Source organism: Schistocerca gregaria, chromosome 9, assembly GCF_023897955.1.
Source record: "Schistocerca gregaria isolate iqSchGreg1 chromosome 9, iqSchGreg1.2, whole genome shotgun sequence".
Classification (NCBI taxonomy): Eukaryota; Metazoa; Arthropoda; class Insecta; order Orthoptera; family Acrididae; genus Schistocerca; species Schistocerca gregaria.
In genome coordinates this window covers 168,502,859-168,511,815 of record NC_064928.1, presented here as the reverse complement: position 1 = coordinate 168,511,815, position 8,957 = coordinate 168,502,859, and the positions used below count along the sequence as shown (strand labels likewise).

Below are 8,957 nucleotides of genomic sequence, written 5' to 3'. Positions count from 1 at the left end.
TTACCAAACTACCACTTCAACTAACATTAACACTTGTGATTTTCATTGTTTGCAAGCCACTGCATTGCCGAAGTTATTTATATGTGAAGGCCCTGCAGGTTATGGTTGAACTTTGAAATAGACACAAACTTCAAGCATGAAAGACAAACACGTTATCTTAACTGATATCTAATTTAATGGTCCTCTGACTATATGATGTCCAGTCCCTGTAACTTGTATGATCAACTTACTTCCTGGTAAATATTTGCAAGAAACACTGAATAATGAATGTACATAGAGGCAAAGAAACCAATAACAGTACAAGCCTTTTATGCAAGTACACTATGCAGGCATTTAATCTGTAATGGCTTAAACTGTTTCTGTAATTACTGTTTTTCTAGCAAATGTTATATACTGTGAAATGATTTTAATCATTTTGAAAGTTGATCACTTCATACAGAAACTTCAATTAAATATTTCTTTACTATGCTTTGAACTTTCAGGTGTCATATGGAGCACCTTACACAAGGGACTACTTACAACTCCAAAAACTATCACTCCATGAAAATAGTTCTCCCAATTACTGCAGTTCAGTTCAGCACTTTCTTCAGAGCTCAGAATATTCTTTCAACAGGAAAAGGATCCTATCATGGTGAGTGACTTAGGATAAATCAAGGTTTGTGACACAGTGTTGAAATTAAGCATTTATAATGTGAAAATTTCAGCAAAACATGGTTCATGCAAGCATATACAAACTTAAAACATTACTTTGCCTGAAGGCAGATATAAAGGCAATAATCTGTGGCTATGACACTGCTGTACAATGAAATCATGGCTCTTAATGTAATGTGCTCTGACTAGTTCTTGGAATCAGAAATGCAAATTTCAGAGCAAGTCAAATGTCATTGTACTGTGGCAGATTATAGTTCACTTTGTAGTCTTACTTAATCCACTTTTCCACAGATCCTTATCTCACCGAGCACTGTATGTTTACTCTTTGAAGCCTAACCACAGAAACTCTTGGCACATTAACACTCACAAATTCACCTTTTACACTCCCACTTAAACCATTCTGTTATGGAAGGACTTCATGTTTTCTGTCACATAAAACACTACATTCCCTAACCACAAACATGTTACATATGTTACACTTTAATACATACACAAAGTCATACAACTTTGACAAAGACATATACAGAAGGATAAAGAAGTATTTACATGCATCTCAGGTTGATTTACTTTAATATTAGAGACCTTACAGCATCTAACATTGACGTAAGTAAATATTGGACAATGACTCAGTAACAGCTGCCAACATGAATAACTTCAAAGTAGATGTCCTCAATGTATTGAAGCAACTTAAATCAATTAATAAAGGTAATTCTTCCAGTCCGGGTTGTATAGCAATTAGGTCCCTTTTAGAATATGCTAGTATAATAGTTCCACAGTTAGCCAACATACACAACAACTCACTGAACAGGAGATCTGTACCTTAAGACTGGAAAGCTGCAGAGGTCACATCAATATTGAAGCAAGGGAATAAGATTGATCTCCTACATTACAGACATCACATTTAATTGCAGTAGGTTATGGAACATATACTGTGTCTGAGCATTATGAATTACCTCCAGGAAAATTATCTATTCACACACAGCACAGACTCTGAAAATGTGAAATGCAACTAGTTCTTTTTCATTCAAAGTGATGGAGGCTATGAAGAGGGGAACTCAAATTGATTCTCTATTTACAGAAAGGTTTGGAATTACAGCCATCATTCAAATTTTATGCCTCTACGTTATCATCTAAGTTTTGTGACTTGACTGGCAACTTCCTGTCAGGAAGGTCACAGTTCATAGTAACTTACAGTAAGTAACAATATCTGCACTACTGTAACTTTTTAGGCTCTTTGCTGTTCCTGATCTATATGAACAATTTAGGTAACAATCAGAGCAGGCATCTTTATTTGCAGATGATGCTGTGATTCACCACCTATAAGTCACCAGAAGATAAAAACAATTCTAAAATGATTTAGACAAGGTATTTACTTGGACCAAAAGGTGGTAATTGACCAAATAATGAAAATTAGATTATAAATTTAATCTGTTAAGAAGGTCCATGTCGACATTATAGCATCTTCCACCTTCTTCAGGCTATTTTAAGTTCGTTTAGTGAAAGTTTTTTTTTGACACCCCCAAAAGTTTGAATTATCAGCTTTACATGTTGATTAGTTCTTTCATCAGTAAAAGGAAATTGAGCTTTCAGCTAGAGTGTGTGCTTTCATATATCTGGCAAATTTTATTTTATTATTTGAACTCTAAACTCAAAGCTCTTCCTGACACCAGTCATGAAGCAAATCTAAGGCAGTCATTGCATCCTGTAAACTCTGTGCCAGTGTGTGTGTGTGTGTGTGTGTGTGTGTGTGTGTGTGTGTGTGTGTGTGTGTGTGTGTGTGTGAGTGTGTGAGAGAGAGAGAGAGAGAGAGAGAGAGAGAGAGAGAGAGAGAGAGAGAGAGAGAGACTCCAAGGTGGAATTCAAGGAGCTGCCCAGCACTTGCCGAAACGAGCAGGCTAGCTAGTTTACCAGCCCAGTCGGCCTGCAGCATGGATCTGATCCAGGTGTGGCTCCTGTGTGTCTAATAAGCTGGCATGCTTTTGTGCATTACACTGTAGAAGCAGGCATCTATTACAGGCAGGTTAGTCATTAATTTTTTTTTCAGTAATAGCAATGCAGCAGCATTTTTTGTACAATTTAGAGAGATTAATGTGCAGTTGATATACTGTCTAGTTGTAAATAGCACAAGTTTCACCTCCACTAAAGACATTTATTTTTGGTGGGATGGCCTGACTAATTCTGACAGGGATAACCCGATTCTGATAACTTTTATTGCTGCCTCAAGATTTGTTATGGGGAGAGCACACACAAAGCACATTGCTGCAGGGCAGTCCAAGTGCTCACATGCTCATTGCATTACTAGCAGCATTCACACATTAGAATACTAGTTAGGTGAATGAAATTTTATGTAGTATGGCAGAGTGTGCACTGTGTTTAAACTTCTTGGCAAATGAAAGATGCGAGCTGGACTGTGTCTAACCTGAAACCTTTGCCTTTTGTGGAGAAATGCTATCAGCTGAGTTACCCAGACAACTCACAACACACCCTTAAGGCTACACTTTTCCTCTCTTCTACTTTCCTTCTACTTTCCCAACTTCATAGAAATTCTCCCTTATGCTTGTATCTTGTGGAATTAATACTATTGGGATTAAACCAAGTCTTTCAACAGCACACCCTTCACTGTCAAGCAAAAATTCATTCCAGAAACACTTCATTAGGTTGGGGCTAATAATTTCTCCACAACACCCTTTCTTCCAGCACTACTACAGCTAGGCATGCAAGAGAACTCCAGTGAGGTTTGGAAAGTAGCAGAAAGGTACTGTGAAGTAAAGCTGGCAGGGCTGATGATGAATGAAACCTGAATGAGAGTAACTGAGTCAGCAAAAGCATTTGCCCACAGAAGGCAAAGGTGACAGGTTTTAATTCCAGCTAGCATGCAGTTTTTGTCCACCAGAAAATTTGTTTCTTCCGCTCCTGTAATCATCTCTGCCTCAATCTAAGGTAACCCAGTCTCCCCACACACCAAACTGTTTACCTTTCACCCAACCTCTCACCCCACCCCAATTCATGCCTAACAGAAACAGGTAGCTATTCTTTAAGAATAAGCAGAAGAAGTAGTAATCCATATCATTTGAATTGGAGAACTGCACAACTGGTTCCAAAAGCTTTGGAAAAAATAGAGTTTATATGTAGGTACACCATTTAAGAGACTAGCCTAGAAAATACTGTTTATGAAATACATTGCTCCAAAATGGGAACAGCCTTTAGACCTACAGAATACATTTACAATAAACCATGCATCTCAAAATACACAGAACTACAACACTAAATCATCAAATGAGAGTATTTTACAGGGCTGAACATACACTGCTGTATCCAATGCTGACTGCAGTTGTTCTGATGATGGCCACCGATGGCTGATAGCCTCTCTGCTAAGAAGATCCACCAAGTACTGGCTCACGAAACACACATCATGGTGGCTGTGGAGCGGTTCAGAGTGCAGATTTTAGCGGAACTTAAAATATGTTCCGAGGATTGCCAATGATGGCCGACTGCGGTTAACCAATAATTTTTCTGTAATTCCATGGAACAAAAGTTTAACTGCATAATTAAAAAATATTCTCTTACCGCCATACTGTAAAGGGTACACACCATGGGCAAGATAGTTCCCAGGAATGCAGAATCTCATGTCGCAGCACTTTGAACCGCTCCATAGCCATCACGATGTGTGTGTCGTGAGCCTGTGCTCGGTGGATCTTCTTAACAGGGAGAGCCACTGTTTCACTTTCTGGAGGCCTCACCCATGCCGAGTTTCAGGGCTCCTCATAGCCCCCCCCAGATGTCTCTCACGCTGTAGTACTTTAGTCTGGCGGTCAGAATACTTCAGGAAGGAGGTGACCAGGTGCAGCTTGGTGAACATTCCTCTGCACCTGGTCACCTCCTTCCTGACATATTCATCTACTAGTGCCTGCCATTTGCTCCGACCCTGGGACACTGTCCACATCCTGGTGCAGAACACTGTCACTGTGACACGAGTCTGTCAGCAAGATAAATATAACATGTCTATATACAGTAATTTGCTAATTTATCTGCAGGAGAGACAAGTCACAGCAGGACAGCCACACATCATTGTTTAGTATCACGTATTTCCAGGAGGTCTTGTGCTTGACCGGGGCAAGCAGGGCGTGTGCCTCTGGGGCTCCCCCGGGTCAGCACACCAGCACCATGTTGTTGAACTTTCCCGCATCCCACTGTTGGCCGACAACTGGAAGAGTAGCCAACGTCTCAGACAGCGAAGAAAGGACAAAGCCAGCATGTTCTCTTCATACCGGTTTTCCTCCCCTGTGGAGAATGCTCCATTGTTGTATTCCATGGCAGCAGACCTGCAACAAGCAATATGATAAAGACGGTAATAGTTTCAGAGGACTAAACGTCAGTGGTACCAGCACCTTTGTGATAAAATATTTTTCACATTAATTAGAACAACAGTATACAATATATGATGTTGCCATTTCTGAATGTAGACTCCCTGCCTGCCAATGCACTGTCTACCATTGCACAAGGTTTACCAATTACCTTACAAACAAGAATTTCAGTTTAGCAGCCAGCAACATATGAGGTTCATCATTCAAATGAAACCTGGTCAGCATGTCTACCTTTTCCTTACAAGAAGTTTGCACCACATAACTGTGGGTATGGGGGTGTCATCTATTTGTATAGAGTGACACATGCACACCATTTGATGCTGCATAGTGCCATTGCGGTTTCACACGAGAGAGAAGGTGGTCACGGAATTTATCGTCCACTACCGAACATGAAGGTGAGTGAGCAAGAACAATGAGGAGTGATTCGATTTTTGCTGGCGGAAGGAGTTGGAGGCCCTGATATGTATTTATGGATGAAGGGTGTCTACAGTGAGACCATCAAAGTGTTGAGGAATGGCACAAACGATTCCTTGAGGAGCGCAAGTAACTGGAAGACGATGCTTGTCCTGGACAGGCTCATTGTGTTATCGAACCAAAAATGGTTGTGGAAGTGAATGCTTTAGTCTTGGACAATCACAGAATCACTGGACGAGATCCATCAAGTTACTGGGTGTTAAAGAGTGGGCACTGCCCATACCATGAAGCATCAATACTTGAACTTTCGAAAAATCTGCTGTGGGATCCCACCAACCGACTGCCAAACTTCGCATCTGCAACGTTATGAGGAGGAATACGGCTTTTTGCTATGTATTGACACAGGTGACTGAACATGGTGTCACCAGTTTGAAGCAGAAAGCAAATAGAGCAAGCAGTTGAAACATGCAACTTCACCACCTCCAAAGAAATCCAAGGCCATGCACACCAGCTCTGGTAAGATCATAATGTCCTTTTGACTACAAGGGCCTACTGCTTGTATAGTTCCTGGAATGAGAAACCACTATCAATGCCCAGCATTATGAATGCCACTTTACAGAACCTTAGCAGAGCCATCAATTTGAAATGCCGAGCCATGATGTGCAATGGCATTATCCTCCTGCATGGCCCGAACAGGGTAAGCTGACTTTATTGGTACATTGTTTCACCATCATTAGGACACATACAAGACATCCAACACTTTTCCTAATACTAAGGTCATTAAGAACATACATGTTAGTTATGATCACAAATAGTGGAAAATTTTTGTAAAAACTGAAGTTAAACAAAAAAGTTTGGAGCATAAATGCTCCAAGGAAACAATGTTTTGGCATCACTCATAATTGAAAGTGATGGTTTGAGACTAAGTTGCAAAGACGATATAAGTAGCTTCATCAGTATGCAAGTGTTGGTGTGAACAATTTAGCGAAAAAGATTAAGTACTTAAAACTTTCGCTTTAGAGCTGATTATTTGCTAAAGCACTGTATTTAAATGCGATACACATCATTTGTTTGTTTGGTTGATACATTCCTAGAATTATCTATAAATCATCTAACATGTTTCCTTCTAATTGCAACATACTTTTTTTTAAAAATTTACTAGATACTTCACATGGAAATAAATTACTGGTGAAGCAGTATTCAAAACAGCTAACTTCTTGAAAAGTATGATCACAGATAAGCAACCCATTATTCTTATTGCCTGTTTGAGCAGAACACTTTCTTTCCTACTGATCAGTTGCCCCAGAGCATTACTTCCATATTGTATAACAATGTAAATATGCATGGAATATCAACTTACTGATCTGTCCCTCAAGATTTGCACTGGTTCAAAGGGCAAGTTAAATTCTCACCAATATGGACACCTAAAACTTGACATTTCCACCTTAGTTTATTACCTCACCAAGTACTTCACTTATTGGTGTATACCTCTAGATGTGCAGAGCTGAATATGTTCTGGTTTTTTGAAATTTAGAGTGAGACCAGTAACAGACAGTCCTTAATACTACTCTGAAGAACATTATTGACCATTTCTTCTGATTCATGTATGTTTGGGATTTATTACAATGCTAGTGCCCTGCACAAAAAGAACGAATTTTGCTTGTTGGCTGTCTGATAGTCATTTACATGCAAACTGTTTCAGCTGCCTCTACCACTCATTTTATGCAACCTGAAATGTTATATCTGACCTTCATGGACCACACACAAGATTTTCCCATTCTCTCCCTCACTACGTGCCAATAGTCTCACGAAAAAATGAGCAAGACTTTTTTTAGGAAATTTACTGCTGTTAAATTTTGTACTGGCATATGTTTTTGGTGGAGGCCACTGTATTCGAGTTATTCAAGAAAACCGTACAAGAGTGGCCTTTAAATGCACTTTCTCCCCATACTCTTCTCATCAGCCAGGATATCCAGTATGTTGTTTATGGCACTCCTACCACTGAACAAACATTTTCAAATACACCAACTATTCACAATATTTGGCCAAGTTTGGTCTCTGATTGGGCAATTATGCCACCAGAATAGTAAGCTACTCCAACATAATATAAACATACCTGTGAGTGTAACAAATGATGAAACTTATAAATATTAAGCTACAATTAATTATGTTGACAACCACAGCAGTTTAGTCAAAGTCTGATGAACGCAATGATGTAATTGTTCATTTTTTGCTGTCAACATTAATATAACTGTTAGGCAAAATTTACATGAACATGAACTGCACAGTTTGTATGTGCTTGACTAGTCAATGAAGACCAAAAGACATTTAATGTGGAAAATAATTTGCTCACTCACAAAAATTTGTACAGTGAGTGAGTGAGTATGAGTAATTTACCAGGAGGTTTATTAGTGAACCCGCAGAAATAATTCTCTGACCACTGTGTGTGTTTCAGTTAAAAGAATGAATGAGAACTATGCTAGTGCGCACAAACTTTATACTTAGACTAAAGCAAAGAACAAACAATATTATGATAGAATCCACCATTCAAAAGAGTTCTGACAACGAAATAAAATTTTTTATTTGATGAACATGTACACAGAGAAAGATCAAAGAAATTAAGACTCATTGACAAAGTCCATATATTATAAAACAAAGTAAAGGGCCAAATGTGGTCATACATTTAAGATGGACATGTATGTGACAGTGCATGTAAATTGCCTAAAAGTTCTTTTAGTTACAGGATGGTTACATCATGTCTGGTAGTGGGAATTACTGTACTACCATTTGAGATTTACTTTGGTCCACAGTGGCACTTCATCCAGATCTACAACTTATAAAATTCCAGTCATCCCCAGGATTATATAACACGAGGAAAATATAGCTTTACACTAACATGGAGAGTAAGCTATTTCATTTTAGTGCCTGAAGAATAAATTTGGAAACACCGAAGTGCATGCAGAGGAATATCAAAAATTAAGCTGTCTGTGCTCAGAGCTGTAGAATTCTGCTGGAGAACACTACTTAATACAAGTGCGAAATTGCGAAACAGGCACTACAATGGCACATTGAAAAAATACATCTCAAAGGATAATTGTACAATTAGTTCATCATTAAGATTAACGAAACAGTACTGAATTTAGTTGGTGATATCAGAAATATATTTTGAACCCAGATAAGTATGATAAATATTATTTAAAGGCAAAAATTGGAGTGTTGGAGAGAGACCAAAATTAAGGGTAACCAGATAGCAAGTTACAACAGTAAAAGGCATTTTAAGAAGTTTTAGCTCAGTTTTAAGTTTCATGGAGAGAAATGAACAGGTTATTACACAGGGGATGAAAGGCCCCAGTCAGCACACCATACAGAACAAGCATTGCACTGACAGGAAGCTACAGAACTACTTTTTGAATAACCATAGCCAACACCAATCTGTAGTGAGCTTAAATGGGAATATGATTGGCTAATTAAAGCACTGGTAAATGCACAGAAAAGTATTTTGAAACCACAATCTTTTGAACAAGCAGT

General features: G+C 38.8%; 1 long non-coding RNA gene across 2 annotated transcripts in view; it reads right to left on the bottom strand.

Moving 5' to 3' along the window:
- Positions 1–670: 670 nt before the first annotated feature.
- Positions 671–8,957, bottom strand: part of LOC126291801 (uncharacterized) — a 30,153-nt gene continuing 21,866 nt past the window's right edge. For both annotated transcript variants that reach the window (XR_007551876.1, XR_007551875.1), the window contains one exon: positions 671–4,973. This is a non-coding gene — a long non-coding RNA (uncharacterized LOC126291801). The remainder of the gene's footprint in view (positions 4,974–8,957) is intronic.